General features: G+C 51.9%; 1 protein-coding gene across 8 annotated transcripts in view; it reads left to right on the top strand.

Moving 5' to 3' along the window:
- The first annotated feature begins 17,228 nt into the window (after positions 1-17,228).
- Positions 17,229-24,080, top strand: part of PTK2B (protein tyrosine kinase 2 beta) — a 116,346-nt gene continuing 109,494 nt past the window's right edge. For 5 of the 8 annotated variants that reach the window (XM_053249616.1, XM_053249602.1, XM_053249607.1 and 2 more), the window contains exon 1: positions 17,229-17,420. The gene's annotated coding sequence lies outside the window, so the exon portion shown is untranslated. Of the gene's footprint in view, positions 17,421-17,614; positions 17,790-18,160; positions 18,696-24,080 lie in introns of those variants that run through there. The other 3 variants (XM_053249592.1, XM_053249562.1, XM_053249571.1) reach the window with 3 other exon arrangements.

Raw genomic sequence — 24,080 nt, 5'->3', positions numbered from 1 at the left:
GCCGGGGAGGCTGGCAGGTTTGGCAAGGACGGAAGTAGGTCAGGCGAGTAAGGTGGCGCCACCCGGGCGCTGGCGTCGTGAGGGAGGAAGCTCGCTGGCAGAGGACACCTACTCGGGAGCAAGTGCAACTGCAGTGCTGGGTAGGAATACAGGAAGCTGCTGCTGCCTACTGAGTCAGACCCTTGGTCCATCTGGCTCCGTGTGGTCTGCACTGACTGGCAGCAGCTCTCCAAGATTTCAGAGAGGGGTCTCTTCCAGTCCTACCTGGAGATAGGGATTGAACCGGGGCCCTTCTGGATGCTGAGTGAATGCTCTACCACCAAGCTATGACCATTCTCTTGATCAGGGGTTCCCGACCTTGGTACGCCAGATATTGCTGGACTACAACTCCCATCACCCCCAGCTACAATTTAGTGTGGCTGAGGGTGATGGGAGTCGTAGTTCATCAACATCCGGAGTACCACAGGTTGGGAGGGACCCCCTGCTCGAAAGAGCAAGATTTAAAAACTGCTAGGGATCTTTCTGAATGCCAGAATGATGATGCATGTAAAAAAATGGTCTTGCTGAGGAAGTCCACACCTTGCCATGTGTTTTCAGTGGAAGCCACACCTTGCCAAGTCTCTTTCAGGTTGTAAACAAATAGACGGGTGAGGCAATCCAAAGACATGGTGTGCTCTAACCAAAGGCTGCAGAAAAAACGTAGCAGCCGCTCTGAAGGTATGAGGAGGATGGATCTGCTTCTTGGTTAGGAGCTGGTTAAAGTGGGGGTTCTCAACCTTGGGTCCCCAGATGTTGTTGGACTACAACTCCCATCATCCCCACCACACTGGGGTGGCCAAAGGCACTCATGGATTAGTAATAGCTTGAAGATGTGAGCACTGTAAGATCTTCCCCTCAGGGGATGGAGCCACTCTGGGAAGAGCAGAAGGTTCCAGGTTCCCTCCCTGACAGCATCTCCAAGATAAGACAAGATTTTTTTTTTTAATAGGACAAGATTTTTTTATTGAACCAACAAACTACCAAAGCATACAGTACGTTGCCAAAGCACAATTATATACAAAGTGGTTGTTTGTACATGATATATCTACAAAGATTTACACACAAGGATTTGGAGACCCACAAGGTTATGAAGTATATGCAGGTAGTACTGTAACTCGGGGGTGGGGGATTTCAAGGCACATCAGGTAATCGGGGGGGGGGGGGGGTTACGTCCGACGTCCATCTCCACAATTTGTCCCATTGCTGTTTAGAAGAGATACTCTTGTCTCTTTGCACATAACCATACAAACTTTTCCAGAAGAGATTTACTGTCTCATCTGCGGACTAAGAGAGATTCCTGCCTGCAACTTGGAAAAGCCGCTGCCAGTCTGTGAAGACAATACTGAACTAGATGGACCAATGGACTGACTCAGTATGCAGCAGCTTCCTATGTTCTTCCCATGTCCCTATAAGGAAGTTGTGGTGGATGGAGTGACAGAGGGTAGAAATCAGCAGGAATATTTTGCAGTGGAGAGGAGTCAGCTCTCCAAGGATTTGTGTTAATCGTTTATCATTGATCTGGTGTTAGAGATGAGCAGTAACCAAGTTTTCAGAATGTACCACGTTATTGAGGGTGCTGAAATTCAAAGAGAGTCTGAGGGATTGTGGAGGAATGAGGACTCTTGGGTGGTGGTGGTTGTTTGTTTTTAAAATAAGCCCTTGTAAATGAATTGTATGATGATTATTGCACTGATGTTCCTAAAAGCCTCATCATTATTGAAAACAGATTGGGATTATAAAATGCTTGCCAAGTCCTTATTATAAAAAAAACTGGCAGGGTCAAGAGTTTGTGCCTGCGGTATTTTATTTTCGCTTTGAGACTGTCAGTTTGGTTTGGGAGGCGAGAGGATTTTTGGAAAATGGAGGGAACTTTGTGTGACACTGATTGGATTGTTTAAAAAAAAAAACAGTAAGAGAAACGTTTGTCTATAGAAGGGCGGTTCAGGGAGTGAGCAGGGAGAGTCCTGGATGAAGTCAGACACAGAGAGGGGAGTCCTGGAGAAAGTCAAGAGGCAGAAGGACAAGAAGTCAACGCTGGAGAGCTGAAGGGACGGAGGCCAGTCCAAGTGGAAGAGCCGAGGCCTGTCAAAGCTGCAGAATAGCTCACCCAGGCGGAGAGAATCAGTGCTGTGGCTGTAGCAAGAGCTGAAGTCACAGAAGAGCCAGGCTGGATCGAACCCAGGGCCTGTAGTGACCAGGGTGCTTTCCAAATCACACCCTACAAAGAGGGTCACCAGGGGCGGATTAATCTTTTTGCCACCCACAGGCAGCCAAAGATTTGCCCCCGACAAGAGTAGAGGGCTTGTGGGGGAGGGAAACTTCATTCTGTTTTCTACCTTGAAAAATGCCGCGGAGGAGGAGGAGGAGGCTCCGAGTCCGGCCGACTCCGAAACCATCACAGGAGGTGAGGTTGGGCACTGCAGGACGGCGGCGAAAGAGCTCCACACTCCAGCCCGGCTTCCTCGCCAAGGACACAGAGCGGGCAGTTTCGGGCCTCTATGCACGCAGAGGCCTCAGACCGCCCGCTCTGTGTCATTGAGTGAGGACCTCTTTTGCCACCGTCCTCCACTGCCCAGCCTCACCTCCTGTGATGATTTCTTTGTAGCCTTTGCTGCTACACAGCGGCATTTTTAAAGGATGGCCTTTAGAGAATTAAGTTTCCCTCCAAAATGCCGCTCCCCAAGATTTGCCACCATAGGCAGCAGCCTGTGCTGCCTACGCGGTAATCTGCCATTGAGGGTCGCTGCGGATCTGCCAAGTGTGCTTCTGTACTTCCGATGTTGACACACCGCAGTCCCTATGCTGAGTGCCTGGTGCCATTCGCATTTCTGATGCCTTATTTCAGGTTGTATCTTTGTGTTCTAGTTGCTACAACGTTGCAAGTCCGTTGCAGAAAAGTAGCTGTATTTTCCCGTTGTAGGAGCTTAAGATTCTGGGGGGTCATTTTCAATACGATCCTGTCAAGCTGGGACACTTTACCCTTGTTGTAAACCAGCAGCCAGGTGGGTGGACTCAATCACGACAGCCATGAAGGCACCACTGAGAGACCTTCAAGGCCAAGCTGAAGACAGATCATCCTGGAGAGAATCTATCAAGGTGGTCGCTGAGAGTCGACACCAACTTGACAGCACTTAATCAATCAATCAAATTGCAAAGTAAAATGTCTTGTTGGTCGAAAAAAATTAGCTTCGTTTTTTCCGCCCCATGCCACTTTACCAAAGTTTCTTTTTGTTTGAAAGGCTGTTGTGGTAGACTCAGCCTAGAGCACACAAGACTGCTTGGTGGCAGCTGTTAAACTGGAAATTATCAGGGAGAGCCTTGCCTTGTGGTATCAGCAGGGCAGATCCTCCCCACGTAGTGGCAAGCGGAGGGATAGGCAGCTGTTCCTCCAAGGTCCTACAGGGACCTTGCCCAACGATACGAAATGGCAAATGAGGATAAGTACAAGTAAATTATTATTTTTATTATTATTATTATTTTGCATTTCTATCCCGCTCTTCCTCCAAGGAGCCCAGAGCGGTGTACTACATACTTGAGTTTCTCTTTCACAACAACCCTGTGAAGTAGGTGAGGCTGAGGGAGAAGTGACCGGCCCAGAGTCACCCAGCTAGTTTCATGGCTGAATGGGGACTTGAACTCGTGTCTCCCCCGTCCTAGTCCAGCACTCTAACCACTACACCACACTGGCTCTCTAAATGTGAAGTGATATACATTGGAGCATAAAGTCCTAACTTCACATTTGTGCTGATGACGTCCAAACCATGGGTGTCTGTCCACAGGACTTTTTCCGGGGGTGGAGAGTAGGGGTGTGCACGAACCCACATTTGAGCCGGTTCGGAGGCAGGGAGAGGGTTGCTTTAAGGCACACGGAGGGTGTCCTTACCTTCCCCACCGGCACTGCTGTCAAAATTGTTGGAGCAGGGCAGCTGTATTCCCACTTGCTGTTCCGGTCAGCGTAATACTGGAACGCATGTGCATGCGTTGCATGTGCAACACATGTGAACGCATGGGTGTGCACATGCACGCCGGCCACTTCCAGTATTACGCTGACCAGGGCAGCAAGAGGGTATATACCCGCCCCGTGCCAGCATTGCCAGTGGGGGGGAAGCATTTGGGGAGGTAAGGACACCCTCCCCGTGCCTTAAAGCAAACCCCCCCACCCTCCCAGGAGTGAACGGAACCGGTTCCATGCACATCCCTAGTGGGGAGAAGGCTGCAATCCTGTACCCACTTACCTGGGAGTAAGCCCCATTGAATTCAGTAGGACTGGTTCAATTGCAGGGTGGGGGACACTGCCTTGCTGGCGGGGGAGGAACTGCCCTGCTTGCCGCCACCACCACCCTGCTCCAGACACTCATAGTCCAAACCGCCTGCAGCTGTTTGGGAAAGAGCTCCAGGTGTCTTTGTGGAGAGCGCACTGAAGACATTGGCCCCGTCCGTGGCATCTGTGCCAGAGGCAAATTCCAGGCTCGTTGTGACGAGGAAGGGGGCTGAAGATGAAACTGCAGCTCTCATAATGCCACTGCTGTGTCTGTGTCGGGGCTCTGCGTTTGGAATACAGGGTCCAGCTGAGATCACCCCCTCTCAAAAGCCATTTCTTCAAAGGAAGCAAGCCGAGGCCTCTGACAAGAAGGCCATGCATGGATTAAGGCGATGGACTTCCCCTGTGGTTTGCACCTGGATTTGAAAGGTACTGGAGAGGAGGAGAGCTGGTCTGGTGGTCGCAAGCAGGACTTGTCCTCTTAGCTAAGCAGGGTCCAGGCGCGGAGCCTGACCACCAGCAGCCCGTGTGCGCCCGCAGCCCCGCTTGCCCCGCCCCCGGCATCCAACGTCAGACGCGGGGGGGGGCGTGGTCTGGCTCCCAAATGGAGCCCTGCGGCTCTGTTTGGGAGCTGGGAGTCAGGCTGGGGCTGCATTTCTAGCACCGGCCGTTTAACTCCCGAAGGGGCCGCGCATCCCCTTTCAGAGTGGGGCTGGGGCTGCATTTGTGCGCAGCCAGGAGCGGCTCGAACACAGCGGCCATTTAACTCCTGAACGGGGGCCACACGGCCCCAGCTCGGGAGCGAAACCAACACCCCCATGTCAGATGCGGCTGGGGGGGTGTCGGGGCCGCGAGGTGTGGCCCCTGATTGGCCACGACCCGGGTTCTTTGAACCCATTGGCCCAATGGTGGCTCCGCCACTGGCAGGGTCTGCCCTGGTTGCAGATGAATGGGAGACTAGAAGTGTCAGCAATGGAAGAGATTCCCCTCCGGGGATGGAGCCACTCTGGGAAGAGCAGAAGCCCTCAAGTCCCCTTCCTGGCTTCTCCAAGATAAGGCTGAGAGGGATTCCTGCCTGCCACCTTGGAGAAGCCGCTGCCAGTCTGTGAAGACAATACTGAGCTCAACCAATACTGAGCTCGACAATACTGAGCTCGACCTAATTATCAGTAGGTTCAACTTGCTGCCACCAAGCACCCTAAACTTGCAGAGAACCGGACCAGTGGATTGGGTACTGTAATCCAAGGTCCCTCCAGGCAAATAAAAAAACACACACACCTTCCACATGTAAGCTTACATGGGACGAGAAAACTGATAGCTGCTGAACGTCTGAGGACGTGCTTGCACCAGAGAATTCCCCTCCCCGCTTTTCCTGAGTTAAAAACCAAGTCAGAGAGTTGTAAAAAGACAAGAACGAAAAAAAAACGCAGTTTTATTCAATTAGTGCAGACTGCTTCTGTCTGAGGCTTTCTAGCTTTTAGATACAGTTAAGAATACTTAGTAGGATGACAAAAATAGGTTGTCTTAATGCACCCTTAAATATTTACAGAGTCTTTTGCAACACCCAGGATGGGTGTAGGCTAGTGTTTCTTATTTCAGTTGTGTTGCAGGTAAACTATAATAAAAGAGTGTCAGGAAAATTCTAGTGCCCTACCAAATATGTTTGCACGTTGTAAACAAGTTGTTCTGGTAAGAACGAATCTGCCTATTTTCCTTTCACTATAATCTTTAACTGATAATTACCATCTTCACAAGTTAGCCCGATTCAGCCTCAAACATTCACATGTCTGCCATCTTGAATTGGGGTGGACGACATCATCACAAACCACGCCATTGAGGTATCCCTCTGTATCACTCCCTACAGCTGTAGCAAATTTGGTTCAAACCAGTTAGGCGGTTCACAAGTTAGCCCACTTGTGCCTCAGATGTTTACGCATCCGCCATCTTGAATCAGGGTGGATGACATCATCACATGTCTACGCCGTTGAGGGGTCACCACGAGTCCCTGCAACTGTACCCAGTTTGGTTCACATTGGTCCAGGCACTGCGAGGTTGAGGAGACACAGACCCACAGAATGCCGGGTGGTCTCATAAGTTTACTTTCCTTAGGGGAAGTGGAGTGGTTTTAACTCCAGGGATAATTCCACACTTTATAATGTTATGCTCCCCCACCCCCGCCGCATTATACTACGTGCAATCTGTAAGGGTGCCATGAAATATGATAGGTTGACAGGGCCCACGTGCTTCCAAATTACAGAGCCTCAGCTCCTCGAGAGGGTTGCCTTTATGGTCAAGCGCAGCCAGTCCTGGCCCCTAGGATGGCATGGCTATCCTTGCAAGCCACACCCTGTCCTGGTGACCCACAAGGCAACGCCTGGGCAATCCCTGAGAGACTGGAGAGGCAGATGAAGCCTTTCAGTAGGTCTCAGCCCAGGCGGTCCTCCCTGCCTGAAGGGGGCAGCCTTCTGGAGTCCAGGACTCTTCCTCTGCTTCAGTGCAAATGAATAGAAGAAATGAAGGTGTGTAATGAATCCTCATAAGGATTCATTGAGTGAAAGTTATTTTACACCAAAGAATCCAAACACTTAAAAAATAGTGACCACACATGTTGCTCCATAACTCCACTTCTATAAGGGCTAGAGCTTAACTTTTTTAAAAAAATGAAAGCTGGGAATATGGGGAAATTAATAGGACAGTTCCAAAACCCGAATTGATTCGATTTGGATCAGCCGCAATTCGGATCCAAATCAAATTTGGGGTGATTTCGATGGGTCAGATTCAGATCCAAATCGAATCAGGGCTGTTTCAATTCGGTTACAAATCGAAACACAGAAAATCCGAATTGCACACCCCTAGTGCAGACCTCGGAGGAGAAGCTGGCTCGGTAGTGAGCTTGGGTTCTGGGGGCGCGGCCCCAGCTAGTCCAGGCCCCGATCACAACCTGGAACAGGGGCAGGCCCCCTTGGCTCTCCAGCTGTGGTGGAACTACAACTCCCATCATCTCCAGCCACAATGACTGGGGATGATGGGAGTTGTAGTTCAACACCAGCTGGAGAGCCAAGGGGGCCTCCTCTGCTCTAGAGGCTGGGGTAAGCAGAGAGGTGGCTAGATCCATGGCTAATACTGGGGCAAAAAACCCCAATTCGCATCTGCACTGGTAACTAGGAAAGGGACCAAACATAAAAGTAATGAGTGAGCATCACTTTACACTTGCACATTGCCGGTGCTGAAAGGCCCTTCTTCAAATTGAAGGTGCAGCCACATCTGGAATAAGTGTGAGGTTCCCCCCCCCCCCCGTTTCAAAGGACAGGCCAAATAATGACCATCAGCCATTTTAGGTATGTGGAACCTCAGTGTTCAGAGGCAGTCTACCTCTGTCTACCAGTTGCTGGGGAGGGCGGGCTGGTGCCTTCGTTTCCTGCTTGGTGGGCTTCCCAGAGGCAACTGGCTGGCCAGTGAGCTGGGTGGGTTTTACATTCCTAAGGATCTCGTTATTCGTAGTGCGTTGCCAGCCAGCCAACATGGGAAATGGGCCCCCACCCCAAGCACTCTGCATGCTTAATGCAGCTAACAGAGGGGTCTCTAGGACAAAAAGCCCTCCAGCTCCGAGGTAGTTAATTCAATCTGACAGCACAGGAGAGTTCCTTTCGTTTTGGTGCTCCACCTGAATAGCAACCACTCCACCCACACATCTTCGCCCAACCACTCCAGAAAGACTTCTAGTTATCTCTTCTCTTCTTGAAATGTTTGCGCTGCCCTTGCTAGGAAACCCCAGAAGGGAAAACCAATAAATGGTCTCTGCTCTTAGACACCTGTGTGGGATTTCTCATGTGGGCGTGTGGTGGCACAGCCTGCCCTCTGCTGCTCACCCGGGGCCAGGTGCCCACTTTTTGCCCTCCAGCGTTGCCCCCTTGCAGTGGTTCATTTGAGGTCAGCACCCAGCATCTCCTCCCCTGAGCAAAATCGCAGACTCCGAAGTGCTGGGTCAATATCCCAAAGTGCATCTCAGGTGAGCTTCCTTGTGGGTCTCCCTGCACAAGACTGCCTTGGCCGTCCCTGTGGAAATCACGGGAAGTCTTAGCAGAATCACAGAGCCTGGGCCCTTCCATACATGGGCTGGCTATGGACTAACCAGCAGAGGAAGTACAGTATACCCACCCATGTGGTGGCACAGGACCTCCAAACATCAGGATGGCCTCCACATGGCCACTGTTCTCCTGCTGCTGCTCAGAGGTGCTGAACTGCTTGTGAGAATTGCTGGAAATAAGAATGGCTGGCCATTGTGGCAGGGGATGATTTGTTTGCAGGGTGCTATCAGTATGCTGAAAACACCCAGATCTATTTCTCCGTGTCAGCACCATCAGGAGAGGGCATAACCTCCCTAAATGCCTGCCTGGAATCGGTGAGGGGCTGGATGAGGGATAACAAACTGAGACTGAATCCAGATAAGACAGAGGTATTCATTGTGCGGGGTCAGAACTCGAGAGACTATTTTGATCTGCATGTTCTGGATGGGGTCACACTTCCCCAGAAGGAACAGGTATGCAGTCTAGGGGTGCTTCTGGTCTCCCAGATTGAGGCGGTGGCCAGAAGTGCCTTCTATCTGCTTCAGCTGATATGCCAGCTGCATCTGTTTCTTGAGATGAACGACCTCAAAACAGTGGTATATTTGCTGATAATCTCCAGACTGGATTACTGTAATGCGCTCTTTGTGGGGCTGCCCTTGTACGTAGTCCAGAAACTACCGTTGGTCCAGAATGCGGCAGCCAAGTTGGTCTCTGGGTCATCTCAGAGATACCATATAACTTCTGTATCGAAGGAGCTACACTGTCTGCCGATATGTTTCCCGGCAAAATACAAGGTGTTGGTTATAACCTATAAAGCCCTAAATGGCTTGGGCCCTGGGTATTTAAGAGAACACCTTCTTCAGCATGAACCCTACCGCCCATTGAGATCATCAGGAGAGGTCCGTCTGCATTTGCCACCAGCTCGTCTGGTGGCTACTCGGGGATGGGCCTACTCCGCTGCTGCCCCGAGGCCTTGAAATACGCTCCCTAGTGAAATAAGAGCCTCCCCATCTCTGACAGCTTTTTAAAAGTCTTTAAAGATGCATCTGTTCACCCAGGCTTTTAATTAATACAAGCTGACCCCGCACAGAGCATCTGTTCGCTCTTTGGGGCCGGCTACCTCTCCCCTACCCCTCCTGCCCCAGTCTCCAGCCAGGCCAAGTGCCAAGCCCAGGCTGCTGGGCCGAGCCCAGGCTGCCGGGCTGAGTGCCGCGGCCGGGCCGAGTACTGCCGCCGCGGCCAGACCTGTCGCCGTGTCATCACCCCATGGCTGGGCCCGGCCCGCCGCAACCTCTTCGCCCTGCGGCCGGGCTGGGCTGGGCTGGGCCCGCCGATGCCACCACTGCGCTGCCGGGCCGCGGCCGCCCCCACCCCCGCCACCTCACATCTGTGGCTGGGCTGGTCCCGCCAGCTGCCGCCTTGGATGGCCGGGCCGCCGCCACCACCTTGTATCCGCGGCTGGACCAGGCCAGGCCCACCACCGCCGCTGCCACCACCGCGCTGCTCCGCCCGGGCCGGCTGCCGCCTCGCCTCACCTCGCCCGGCCTCGCCCGCCGCCGCCTCGCCCGCCCGGGCCCGCTGCCTTGGCTCCGTGGACGGGCCTGCGGCCACCATGGCCACCCACAGCCTGGCCCGCTGCTGGTTGAATTCTCCTGGGTGCGCCTTAGCCAATCAGGCGCCTCCACAGCCCAGCCAATCAGCTGGGCTGCCGGGACGCACGTTCTAAAGGCACACCCAGGAGAATTATATAAATAGATTGTTTTAATGGTTTTAATGCTGTTTTAAAATATTGTTTTACAAATTTTAAATTGTTGTAATGTTTTAAACTTTTTGTTTTTGTTTTAACTAATGTTTTACTTCTGTTTTTATTTTGTTGTAAACCACCCAGAGACGTAAGTTTTGGGCGGTATAAAAATATGTTAAATAAATTATTAAATAAATAAATAAATAAATAAATAAAGGGAGCTGTAGTCCATTGTTCTCATGAGAAACCTATACACAGGACAGGAAGGCACGGTCCAGGCTCCAGACTGGCAAAGGAGTAAGACAAGGCTATATACTTACTCCTTCTTTATTCCATTTATATCCTGAACATATACTGAGAGAAGCTGGATTGGAAGAAGATGGACGTGGTTTTAAAGTTGGAGGAAGAAACATCAATAACCTGTGCTACGCTGATGACGCCACTCTGATAGCTGAGAATGTGGATGATCTGCAAGCTCTAGTAATGAAAGTCAAGGAGCACAGTGAGAAAATGGGGCTACGACTAAATGTCAAGAAGACTAAACTAATGACAACGGGTACAGCAACCAGCCTCAGAATTGACAATGAAGACACTGAAATGGTGGATAGCTTCTGCCTTTGAGGATCGACCATCAACAGTCAAGGACCCAGCAGTCAAGAAATACGCTGCGGACTAGCACTTGGTAGGGCTGCAATGAAGGTCTTGGAGAGGAGATTTAGATGCCATGACATGTCTATACCTACAAAGATTAGAATTGTTTGGACCATGGTTTCCCCCGTGACACTCTATGGATGCAAAAGCTGGAATTTGAAGAAGTGAGATAGAAAAAGTATTGTTGCTTTTGAACTTTGGTGCTGGAGAAAAAAGTCTTCTCCAGACTTTTTGAGGTTACCATAGCTGTCCATGGTATCCTCAAAAGTCACCATGGACAGCTGGGGTGGGGGGAATGGACCATAGAACAAATCAATCCTGAATTTTCACTCGAGGCACAAATGATGAGGCTCAAACTATCATACTTCGGACACATGATGCGAAGACCTAGCTCCCTTGAGAAGTCCATAATGGTGGGGAAAGTGGAAGGAAAGAGAAGAGGACGACCAGCAGCAAGGTGGATGGACTTGATGACGATAGCCATGAATGCACTACTGAGAGAGCTTAAAGGCCAAGCTGAAGACAGATCATCCTGGAGAGAATCTATCTATGTGGTCGCTAAAAGTCGACACTGACTTGACGGCACTTAATCAATCAATCAATCAGTCCAAAAATATCTGGAGGCCCAAAGTTGGGAACCTTTGTCCTAGAATATCATCTCTTGTTACCTCCGTCTCAGTGGCAAAACAAGGTGGGGGGCATGTTAAATAAATGAACATCCCCCCCCCTTGGATTTTTCCACAGAGCCTGTGATGCTGCATTATTTTTTACATAGGGTGTCTTCCCCCCACAGTGGCTCCCCATTGAGCCCCTTACTGCTGCATGAACTGGTGGGCAAGCCGTGGGGTCAAGCAGGCGAGTGAGAAGTCCTCGGCAGCCCCCATGTTCAGGGTGGCCATGGGCAGCTCATGTTTTTAGAACACGCCCACCCAATCAGAGCTGTGCCCCTGCGCTGCTTGACTCCTTTCCTGAGGGGAGATCATTCCATGGACTGGACTCTGCCCTCTATCTTCTGCAGTGAAGACAGATGCAAATAACCCATTCAGCTCCACAGCCATCTCTATATCCTCCTTAGGCGTTCCTTTCACTCCCTTGTCATCTAAAGGTCCAACTGCCTGCCTGGCAGCATTCCTGCTTCTGATGTACTTAAATAATTTTTTTCATTCCCCCGCCCCTCACCATGCTTTCCCGCTAGATGTTCCTCAAACTCTGCTTTCACACCCCGTATTGTCTGCTTTCATTTCTTCTGCCAGAGTTTGTGTTCCTGTTTGTTCTCCTTATTTGAGCAGGACTTCCATTTTCTACAGGCAGGCTTCTTGCTGGTCAGAGTTCCCTTTACTCCACTCATTAGCCATGTTGGCATCCTCTTGGACTTGGAGCAGGGGCGTAGTAAGGTTAAGGGCTGCCTGGGGCGAGATCTGAGAATGGGCCTGCCACTCTGTGCCCCTGCCCCACCGCCTGCCTTTGTGGCCTACTGCTGGACTGCCTGCCTGGGGGCTGCCCGCAGCCTGCCATCTCCAGACAGCAGTGCCTCCCTGTTGGCACTCAGCCCCATCATCATACCGGCCATGCCAACGCAGCCTGAGGATATCACTGAGATGGCCCGGCCGCACTGCCCGATGCCAGTGAGAAGAGGCCTGCCGTAAAGGGGCTGCTTGTTCTCGATGGGATTCGGGCAGCTCCTCTGGGCCAGTCTGGTGACCTCAGAGAGTGGCTGGAGCCCCGGGGCTGCATGCAGGAGGGGGCAGCTGCAAGCCCCAGAGATCCATGACCCACCTGCCCCACCCCCACTCGGAAGGGGCTAGGCCACCGGCAGGGAGGTACCTCTCCTTTTTCGAGATGAGGATGATGAGAGAAAGAGAGAGAAAGGCCTTTCAGTCCTGTGAGCCAGGGCAGGGCCCCCAGCCTTTGGTGCTCTAGCTGAACTACAACTCCTACCATGCCCAGCTGCAATGGACTGCTGCTGCTGCTGGGGATGATGGGAGTTGTAGTTCAGCAACAGCTGGGGCCCCCAGCTTGGGCACCGCTGCAGTGCAGCGTCTGTGTGAGCTTGTCCCCCGACGTGGCAGTCTGCAGTCAGAGGTGCCGCCGGAGCCCAGGTGAGGAGGAGGAGGCGGCGGCGGCGGCGGCGGCGCAGCAGGGCAGAGAGTCCTGGCTCGGCCCGTGGCCTTCCCTCCGCAGCAGAACGGACTCCCGAGGAGGCTCGCCTCGCCTCAACGCGCGTCTCCCTCCCCAGCGGCTTCCCGGTCTGGCCACACGGGGGCAGCAGAGGCGCAAGAACCGGGGCGGGGGCTTTTCGCGCGGGTGGAGTCCATCCCCCCCCGCCCGCAGCCGCCCGTCCGTCCTCTTCGGCGCCCCCTCCTCGCAGGCAGCAGCAGCAGCAGCAGCGTCCCCTCTCTCTCGACGGGCTTTTCACCGCTTGTTGCCCGGGCAGAGGGACGAAGGCGAGCCCGCTGGGCACAGGAGGTGCATCTTTCGTTAAAAATGGGAAGTGGGGCGGGGAGGGGGACGCCCTTCTTCTTCTTCTTCCGCAGTGAGCGGCGGTCTTCTCCCCTTCCCAGTTTTCATGCTCTCGGGGGGGGGGGGGGAGCGGCGCGCTGCCTTGCTTTTCGGGGTGGCTCGGCGAGGTCCTGGGCTGGAGGGGAGACCAAGGGAGGAGGTTGGGGGCGGGCTCGAGTGGGGCCCGCCGGTGGTGCCCAGAGGTCTCTGCCGCCGAGGGAAGCGAGGCAGCGCGCTTGTCAAAGTCGCGCGAGGAGGAGTCCGGTGGCGCTCTCAAGACTGCCCCACTCGCAGGAGAGCACAAGCTTTGGCTTGGGAACGACTAAAGTTGACTTCGCGGATTCCAAACTTCGGCCCCCAGATCTGTCTTTGGCGCAGACCTCCATCACCCCCACCCACAATGGTGTTTGTGGCTGGGGATGATGGGAGTTGTAGTCGTCCCACAACATCTGGGGGCCTCAAGTTGGGAACTCCCGTCTTCTTTGTGTCATGAGATGCGTGGTGGCGTGTTGTTCTCAGTAGGCAGCTTATGTGCCGCTGGCTTGGAGATCTCTCGCCTGCTTTGCGATGAGGATTTTTAAAAAAAAACAGACAGAGGAGCCTGTCAGCCGGCTCCTGGGAGCCCAGGTTCCCAACTTTGGATACTCCAGCTGTCGATTGATTGATTACGTGCCGTCAAGTGGGTGTCGACTCTTAGCAACCACATAGATAGATTCTCTCCAGGGCGCTTCCAGATGGCACGCTCTCACAGGGTCCCTGAAGTGTGCTTCCGGATTGCCTGTGTTTTGGCATCACAGCCCCTACGTTGTAAGGAAGGTGCCGCTCATATTTCCAACACCTTCTTTTATCTGTGTGTTATAGTGCTATGACGTTGCAAGTCCATTGCATATATATATATATATATATATATATATATATATATATATATATATATATATCTGTATTTGCCCGTTGTACGAGGCTTGCCCCCTTACAACAGATCTCTAATGTGGTTTGAATTCAGTGTCACAAAACATTGCAGTTTACACTGCTTTTTGCAGTGTTGGGCTCGCCATCTTGAAAGCGCCCAGGATGCTCTGTCTTCCACTCGGCCTTGAAGGTCTCTCAGCGGTGCATTCACTGCTGTCGTCATCGAGTCCATCCACCTTGCTACTGGTCCTCCTCTCCTTCTCTTTCCTTCCACTTTCCCCAGCATTATGGACTTCTCGAGGGAGCTGGGTCTTCGCATGATGTGTCCGAAGGATGATAGTTTCAGCCTGGTCATTTGTGCCTCCAGTGGAAATTCTGGATGGATTCGTTCCATGATGCCTTGGTTTGTTTTCCTGGCTGTCCATGGTCTCCTCACAAGTCTTCTCCCGCACCAAAAGACTCAACACATTTTCTGTCCTGCTCCTTCAAAGTCCATCTTTCGCATCCACAGAGTGTCATGGGGAAAACCACTATCTGGACGAAACCACTCCTGTATTTTACCAAGAAAACCACATGGATGGACTCCAGCTGCTGCTGAACTATCTATCACTCCCAGGCACGTTGGGGGCTGTCTGCTGCTCTCAGCTGGATCTGCCCACCTAATGAGCTGGGAGGGCTCTGCCCCTCCTGTTGACACCTATGGGGCCCGTCTATCCAGCCGTCTTCTCAGTGGCTGCCCCCAGGCTGTGGAACCCGCCCTCCGCCGAGACCCACGTGTCTCCCTCTCTCCGGACCTGTAGGAAGAAAGCGAAGACTGCCCTTTTTACCCAGGCTTTTGGCCAATGAGCTGTCCTTTTGCTCTTTTTAAACTTTCAGATGTTCTGTTTTTATGGGGTTGTTTTTATCCTGTTGCTAACTGCCCTGGGGTCTTAGGACGAAGGGCAGTCCATAAATATAAGTAAATAAAAATAAAATAAAATATTTTTCGTTTCTAAAGTTCTTTCCTGCTCCAAAGTGGATTCAGCCAATCGTGGCTTGGCAGGCTGGTGCAAGATCATCTGAAGTTCAGGAGAGCTTGAATCTGTGCCCCTGCCCCATTTTGGACCAGTTTAATGCTGCGAAACCTGCAAGGAAGAGCCCCCGTGTGTGTGTGTCTCCATCCTCCTAGCTCTTTGGAGACCCCCTTCCCTACCCCATCTCAGCCCAGCCTCCCTTGTCACTTCTAACTGTGAACCTCCAAACTGCAAGATGGAAGGGGGTGCTGTCCTCCAGGCTGGCTGCGCTGGCTGGGGAGTGCCAACTGGGGAAAGCAACACACTGGTACACTACCTGGGTGAGGGGTCTGACACAGAGACAGGCCTATACTCACACTAGCCTCTTAAAGCACTGCTCTTCGCCACACAGCACAGAATTGGCCTATGGAACTCCCTGCCCCAAGATGTGGTAATGATGTCCACTGGCTTGGATGGCTTTAGGAGCAGGTTAGACAAATTCAAAGAGTACATCTGTACTCGGTTGCTAGTCAGCTATAGTGGAAACTCTGGGTTCGGGGACAAGATGCCCCTGAACAATCAATTCTACTAATAACTAAGCCAAATAATGGCCACCTCCAGGTTCAGAGATAGGATGCCTCAAAATCCCAGTTTCAGGGGAGCAACAGCAAGGGGGGGGTGTCTTCATCTCCTGCTCGTGGGCTTCCCAGAAGCATCTGGTGGACCACTGTGGGAATGCTGGACTAGAGAGGCTTGGGCCTGATCCAGCAGGGCTGTTCTTACGTTCAACAGGCAGGATGTGGTACATGCCACACTTCAGACTAGTGATGCTTACCATCATTCTTACAGAAATGAGGAGGAGGAGGAGGAAGAAATGGGAGGAAGGCTGGTCTTGTGGTAGCAAGCATGAACTGTCCCCTTTGCTGAGCAAGCAGGAGCCACCCTGGTTTGCATTTGAATGGGGGACTGCATGTGTGAGCACTGTAGGAAATCCCCCCCCGGGGGATAATAGGAACGCTCTGGGAAGACCCCCTGCCTGCTTGCATGCAGAAGGTTCCCAGTTCCCTCCATGGCAGCATCTGCAGGATAGGGCTGAGAGAGACTCCTGCCCGCAACCTTGGAGAAGCTGCTGCCAGTCTGGGTAGACCATACTGAGCTAGACGGACCAATAGTTGGACTCAGTACAAGGCGGCTTCCTGTGTTCCTAAATCTGAGGCTCCCAGATACTTTTGTCTGTTCACCAGCAGGTGGTCTTCATGCACCATGCAAGCATACAGACGTGTGCATGTGCGTGTGTGTGTGTGTGTGTGCGCGCACACACACACACACCCCCCGAGTGACAGTGTTGCTGCTTCGTTTTTTTAAAGGATCTGTCATCTTTTAAATGTTCCAGGCCTTCAAGGAGGAAGTGCACGCTTCTTTTGGTATTCGACTCATTTTGAAAACTCTTTGTAATTTCCCCCCTCTTCTCTCTCTCTGTCATGTATTCCACATCTATTGATCATCTCTTGGGTTCCTGTGCGTGCCCTTCACATCGGACATCCTCTGCTTGTTTTCAGCTTTCAACCTCTTTTCTTTTTAACTGCTTTGAATGTTGTTGTTGGGGGTTCCCCACCCCACCCCGCCTCGCCAATGGGCTTTAATATGTTCACACGTGGTACTGAAAAAGATCCCTGTTGGCATTAGAATACGCAAACATCTGTGTTGTGCCTAATTCTTCATCTGGCAGTCGAAGACTTCTGTGTAACTCAAAAGCCTACACACTCCTATGGCAGTAGAAGCTGCTTTCACGAAAGAGACCCCCGCTACCGGTTCCCGCATTATGCCATCCCAGCAAAAACGAGTCTGGAACCAGTTTCAGTTTTTGCTCTGGCTGGCTTCCTGGGCTGCAGTTATGACGGAAGTCCTCCTTGCTTGCAGAATAGGCATGTCTGAGTTCCGCACACTGACTCTCCTCCCTCCCCCCCCCCCCAGTCTCTTTAAGGAAGTGGGTAGCCAGAAATCGGGGGAGTGGCTACAGAGCAATCCTGGCGAGGGGGAGAACCTCCACTCCCGCGACTCCTCCCTCCCTCCTCCCACTCCCGGCACTGGCAGCAGGAGCAGCAGCAGCAGCGAGGCAGGCAGCTCCAAAGTTCTCTCCACCTGCTCGGCTTGCGGAAGGGGACGGAGAAAGAGCAGCCCAGCAGAGAGAGAGAGAGCCGTTCCCTGCCGGCCAGCAGCCTCCCTCCGAGCCAGGGCCGCCTGGATCCCTCTCTCAGGTGAGTCCCGCTGACCTTGCCCTGAGATGCTGCCAAGCGGTGGCCGCGCTTGTCATGGCAAGACAGGTCCCCCTTGGCTGGGCTCAGCCTGGGCTGCTGCTGCTGCCGCTGCTGACACATCCAGAGCGGCAGGCAGGCAGAGCAGAGGAACCAGGAAGTCCGGGGGGGGGGGAGCAAGAGCGCCTTTCGCAGAAGAGGCCTGCAGGGGAGAGGCGCTCTCTCTCTCGCTCTCTCTCTCTCGGAGTGACCTCTTGCCCTTTCCCCCCGCTTGGCCTGTGCCCCACCAAAGAAAGCAGAAGGGTCCCCGGGCCTGGGTCTCCTCAGTCGGGCCCCTCTGGCAGCCCTTCACTCCGGCAGGAAGGAAGGAAGGTAGGAAGCAAGCCCGGTGGCGGGGTTCTTTCAGGAGTGGGGTGAGGATGATGTGCTGGTCCCTGGGAAAGCCGGCCACCCCCTCGGACCAAGCCTGGCTCTTGAGCGACAGGCAGGACGGGGTTTGCTTCTAGAGTCGTGGCTGGCTGGCCCTTGGCGGGGAGCGGAAGCCGCTCCAGTTCCGTGCCGCCACAGGGCACATATTTCAGGGCAGGCGCTCCTGTCTCCTTGCTTTCGCTGCCCCAATCTGAGCTGGGGCCGGGAGTGTATCGTCTCGGGCCGGGATGTTTCACGTCATGCCACCAGCTTTTGCAGAACTTGTGCCGCTGTTGGCAGAAAAGAGGTGGCATCAGCCCCGGTTTTCACGGGAATTGTGAGCTTCAGGTTAGCTAGGGAAGGGCAGACATGCCGAAAGCTTCTCTTTCAGAAAGAATCCCAAATCCTGCCGCTGGAGCAAAGAGTGCAAAACCACCCATTTTTGTTTAGCTTTCAGGCGTTGCGTCTGATTGTTCGGTGGGAGCTGCTGGAATGGACTGGATTGCTTATGGAGTTGGCAGAATTGAGAGTTTTCTGATCAGAGCAATTGCAGAATTTCCTGGCCAGGTGCCAGTCCTGTGTTTTCGGTGTAGGTTTCCCTGAACTTGCACTGGGCTCAGCTGCCTGCACTAGCAAGAGGGGAGATCCTCATGCTGGACTTCTGTGGATCAGGCCCAAGGGCACTTTGCCCCTCCCCCCCCATTTTTTCCCCTGGTGCCGCCTCTGACCAGAATGTGTCTCAGTATCAATATTAATTCAGGAGGACCACCAAAGAGGCAAACGAACATAGTGTGGGGTTGTTGGTTGTCCTGGGCCAGGCTGAGCAAGGATCTTTGACCAGGTCTACAGCCCTAGAGATGGGAAATAAAGGTAAAGTGTATAGCATTTCAGTACTCTCAGCCTCCTGTGTTGTGTTGTGTTGTGTGTTTGTTCTGACTGTTGGCTTTGCAGCAGCCAAATTTGCAGTGGTGTTTTAAAAGCTTTTAATTTTATGTATTTGTCTGGAATGTTTATGCCGCACTCCTCTAGCACACTACTGCTCAGCGTGGCTGATCAAGTCAATAAAAGCAATACCCTGTAAAACGATATAGAACCCGTGTTAAAATTCCAAGTTAACACCTTGAATGTTAAGAGGCTGAAAGGTTAAATAAACACCTACCAGATACAGGGACAGTCCTCCCTTGCCAACCACAGTTTTACCAACTGTGGTTTAGAGTATATGCGAATAGGAAAGTGTGACAGGTCTTGCCAGCCGTGAGGTTTTTTAGTGATGGGGGGGTGGTGTTTTTCCAGCGATTTGCGGGGAGGGGTGTCAGAGGTTCAACCTGCTCATTCCTCTTGGTGGACCTTGCTGTCCTTTGCCAGTTTAAAATGCCTTTGAGTGATTTTGTGGGGGTTCACAAAATGTCCAGAGGTTTGATCTGCTCATTCTTTTGGGTGACTCTTGGCGATATTACAGGATTTTTTGTGATTTTTTTTAGCAAATTATTCTGATATTTTTCCCTTTAGGTTTAGGTCTTTTTGTGGCCATGGTCCCCCTAACCCCCTGTTTCCCATAGACTAATGCCTCACCAACCACAAATTTGCCAATGGCAAATTTGCACGTTTGCCAGAATGGAACCCTAGTAGCTGACGAGGGATAACTGTGCAGCTAAAATATTAAATGCCTCTCTAAAAATACGGGGCTTCAACCATTCCTTAAAGACCTGAAGGGAGGAAGCATGGTGGAGCTCTTCCAAGAGAGCGTCCCAAAGTCAAGGGGCCACAGCCGAAAAGGCCCTGCCTCTAGTCCCTGCCAATCTGATAATGGTGGGCCCATGAGCAGAGCCCGGGATGCTTTCAAAAGGTTAAACACAAAACCACCTATAAAATGTTATTGATGTTGTCAGAGGAATGGAAATGAAAATAGGCAGAAATGATTAATCCAAGATTAATCCATGGAGAGAGCACAACCATTTGTTCATTGTGACCCTAACCCCAACCCTTATCCTTTCCTCTGAGAAAATGACTGCAATTCCCCCCTAATGGTTTGGGGGTAGGGGTAAAGCAGGGCTGCTAGCACAGAGAAAGATGTAAATGCAGCAAGGCTGTCACCTATTTTCTGTCTCTTGGGGGTTAGACGTTGCCCAAAATCACTAGGAGCCTTTGTCCCCTGAAATGGTACCAATGACCAAATCTGAGGGCTGACTCACGGACCACATGAGAGTCTTGTTCGATTTGGCTGCCGCAGACTCCTGTGGCTACCACCCCTTTGGAATGGGCCACCTGTTGCTCATGGTGCTTAATTGCATGCTGTATACTTGGCAGCGCGCTGGTGTTTGCAGATCCCTCTGCTTGTGCAGGGAATAGAAATATGATTCCGCTGATGTTTGGGAAAACGTAGAAATCTGGCTCTCTTTGTCTCTGTCGGTACTGGAAAAGAAAGATGGAGCCCTTATAATAACCCAGGGAACTCTAGGTCAGGTAGAAAGAGGGACGGCAGGGCAGTGTTTGATTGTGTGTGTGTGTGTGTGTGTGTGTGTGTGTGTGTGTGTGTGTGTGTTTAAGTGCAGGGGTTTAAATCACCAGACATCGTTGTGCTCTCTGGGGGAAGGTCGGGGAATCTGCTTGGTATGCCCAGGTCTCAGGTGGGATCTCCAGATGGGCTGGAAAAGTCCCTTCACTAAAACACCGGAGGAGCTTTGCTGGTGCAGCGTAAACAGTCCTGAGCTAGATGGGCCGGTGGCCTCAGCCTGTGTCTAAGGCAGCTTCATCTGTCTGGGGAACCCTGTTCCCAAATGCCGGGCGTTGGTTGTCTGTGTGGGCACTGCCCTTTATCCATGCACGCCATTTTCCAGGGCCGATACCTGACCTTGAAAATGTCTGTAGCCTGCTTGAGCTCAGGTGAGCAGGTAAATAAAGACTACTGGGATCGATGAAAACACACCCGCAAGAAACAAAAAAGACCCCCCCACCACCAAACTGAATGGAGAACAAACACAACTTGGTCCAAGAAATCTATTGTGGGAAATATATGCACGCCATAACAAGACAGAACCATAAGGAATGACATTGGAGAAACAACTGTACAACACAGGAGTAATCATCAGGTCCATAATGTAGAGACTGGCAGAATGCATAAGTGGGACCATGGAGAGGATCTGGGGTCACCAGCTCTGACGGGATCAATCCCTGGAGGGTCCCCGTCCCCCCCGCACCAAACCTCAATGTTTTCTCAATATATTTCACAATATCAAGCCATTAAAATTCCCAGGGTTGCTTCCAAGAATCACCTGGAAACTGATGCCCATTCCTGGGGGCTCCAGGCCCATCCTGGAGGAACTAGGAGCGCTGTGGAGATGGTTAAGATGCTGCTTTGGATGCATGCCTGCAGGCTGTCCATTCATCAGGTAGAGCTGCGTGGTTAACAGTGTAGCTCTACCTGGCAAATGGCCACCTGCAGGCAGCGCAGGGCAAGAGAGAGAGAGAGGAGCAAATGGAGTTCCAGGAAGCAGAGGCAGCTGTACCCACTTGGGCGTCCCCAAACACTACCTCTTGCCTGTGGGCTCCCCAGAGACATCTGGTGGACCACTGTGTGAAACAGGATGCTGGACTAGATGGGCCTCTTTGGGCCTGATCCTGCAGGGCTGTCCTTACGTTCATCAGAACCAATTGCTCCTGATTCAGATACTGTGATTCTGGATACCTTGGAATGGCAATTCTTCCCACCCAGGAGCTGAGATGATTTATTGTAGGAGTAGTGGGGAGGTTGGGATTTAGGACTTGCCCTTACTCCAACCTCTTGTGTCAATCTTTGTGCAAAGACACCCCCCACCCTTTGGCATATCCACATACATGTGTGAAAGAGTTCCAAGCCTCTTTTCCTCCCCGCCCCCCCCCCCAGAACAATTGCATTGTTTGCAAAGGTTCAGCGCAATGCTACTTTCAATTTTAAAAGGAGGTACCTACAAGGGTTGATGTCGGAGGGTGCATTGGATTATGAGCCCCAGAGCCCTTTTCTCTCTCCCCCCACCCCCCCCCCCGCCGGCTCACCCAACGACAGCCTGGAAAAGGGAGGGATCTTGAAAGCATCGCCTCCCCGCATCTTTGCTGATCGTTTTTGATAATTGCACTAGAAATGAGTGTCTTGCAGGAAGTGTGGACTCCAAATGCTTTCCGTCCCCCAACTGCATTCAGGAGTTGACCCTCCCCCTCCCCAGGGTCTGGCTCACAGAAAGGCTGGGAAGAATGCTGCAGCATGAACAGACTATTCAAATAAGTATATTTCCATAGAGCTGCCTCTTTTGCATACATCCTTACAGAGCCCCCGGAGTCTTTGCACAGCTTTGAATGGTGTTTTTGTTTTTTTGAAGGAAAAGTCCTTCAGCTTTTCTTCCAGGCATTTCTTGTGTTTTCAAGCTTCCTGCCACATCCGTGTACAAAATAGTTGCTATATATGGGTCTGGTTTTGTTATTTATTTTATTTTATTTTTACATTTGTCCCACACTTCTTCCATGAAGCCCAGAACAGTGTGCATGGTTGTGTTTATCCTCACAACAACCCTGTGAGGTAGGAACATAAGAGCAGCGCTGCTGTCCAGCATCCTTTTTCACACAGTGGCCCACCAGATGCCTCTGGGAAGCCCACACGCAAGAGGTGAGGGCATGCCCTCTCTCCTGCTGTTACTCCCCTGCAACTGGTACTCAGAGGCATCCTGCTGCTGAGGCTGGAGGTGGCCTATAGCCCTCCGACTAGCAGCCATTGATAGACCTCTCCTCCATGAAGTTATCCAAACCCCTCTTAAAGCCATCCAGGTTGTTGGCTGTCACCACATCTTGTGGCAGGGAATTCCACAAGTTGATTATGCATTGTGTGAAAAAGTACTTCCTTCTATTAAGGAGAGCTGGTCTGGTGTCAGCAAGCATGACTTGTCCCCATAGCTAATCAAGGTCCACCCTGGTTGCATTTGTATGGGAGACTAGAAGTGTGAGCGCTGTAAGGTATTCCCCTCTGGGGATGGAGCTGCTCTGGGAAGAGCATCTAGGTTCCAAGTTCCCTCCTGGCGGCATCTCCAAGATAGGGCTGAGAGAGATTCCTGCCTGCAACCTTGGAGAAGCCGCTGCCAGTCTGTGTAGACAATATTGAGCTAGATAAACCAGTGGTCTGATTCAGTATACAGCAGCTTCCTATGTTCCTATATTGGTCCTAAGTTTCCCGGCCTTCAGTTTCATGGGATAACCCCTGGTTCTAGTGTTGTGAGAGAGGGAGAAAAATTTCTCTCTATATACTCTTTCCACACCATGCATAATTTTATAAACCTCTAACATGTCTTCCTGTAGTCACCTTTTTCCCAAACGAAAAAGTCCTCCCTCCCCTGTCCTTTATCTTTGGTATCTGGCACTTACAGGTAGACTGCCTCTCAAAGTGGAAGTTCCATTAGGTGGACTAAATGGAACGTGCCTAGCAGAGGAGAGTTGGTCTTGTGGTATGAAACATGAATGGTCCCCCTTGGCTAAGCAGAGTCCTCCTTGGTTTGCATTTGGATGGGATGGGTGCCTAAAAGTGAGCGCTGAGAGATATTCCCCTTAGGGGATTGGACCGTAGCTCAGCGGGAGATCATCTGCATACTTGCATGCCAAAGGTCCTAGGCTCAATTCCTGATATCTCCAGTAGGGCTGGGAAAGACTCATAGAGAGCTGCTGCCAGTCAGTGTAGACAGTACTGAGCTGGAGGGACCAATGCTCTGACTCAGTATGAAGCAGCTTCCTATGTTCCTATTTAGCCACCATCATAAATAGTTGCTGATGGACTGGGTGGACTTTCCTGTTCCTCCTTCCTGTATTTTCTTCTTCGTTTGTTAGGTATCTCCCCCCTCAGTAAAACAATTAAAAATGCAATGCCAACCCTAGGTCACAACTGCAGATAAAAAGCTTCCATTCCTCAGCAGCTCAGGCACAAAGAAATCCCCCAGTAGAAACCAACAGAAGGCTGGATGGGAAGACCCGCCATGACAGGCCCACGAGAGCAGGGTGGGTTTCACCGGCCCCCTTAGACCTTGCCGGCATGGCGCCAGTTGCCCAGGCCCAAGGAGGGTGTCTCAGATGTTGGGCATCCCCACTGAATCATGCCTGCCTCTCTCTCTCTGGAAAACACACCTGCTTGCCTTTTGCACCCAGAGGAGGGGGGGGCGCCCAGAGACATGCCTGGGAAGATCTGAGCTGGTGGGCAAGTCTAGTGGGGCAAGATGGCCCTTTGAAGCTGGGAGGGGAGCAGGC

This window comes from Hemicordylus capensis, chromosome 1, assembly GCF_027244095.1.
Source record: "Hemicordylus capensis ecotype Gifberg chromosome 1, rHemCap1.1.pri, whole genome shotgun sequence".
Taxonomy (NCBI): Eukaryota; Metazoa; Chordata; class Lepidosauria; order Squamata; family Cordylidae; genus Hemicordylus; species Hemicordylus capensis.
Note: the sequence above shows the minus strand (reverse complement) of the source record. Positions and strands in the feature narration are given on the sequence as shown.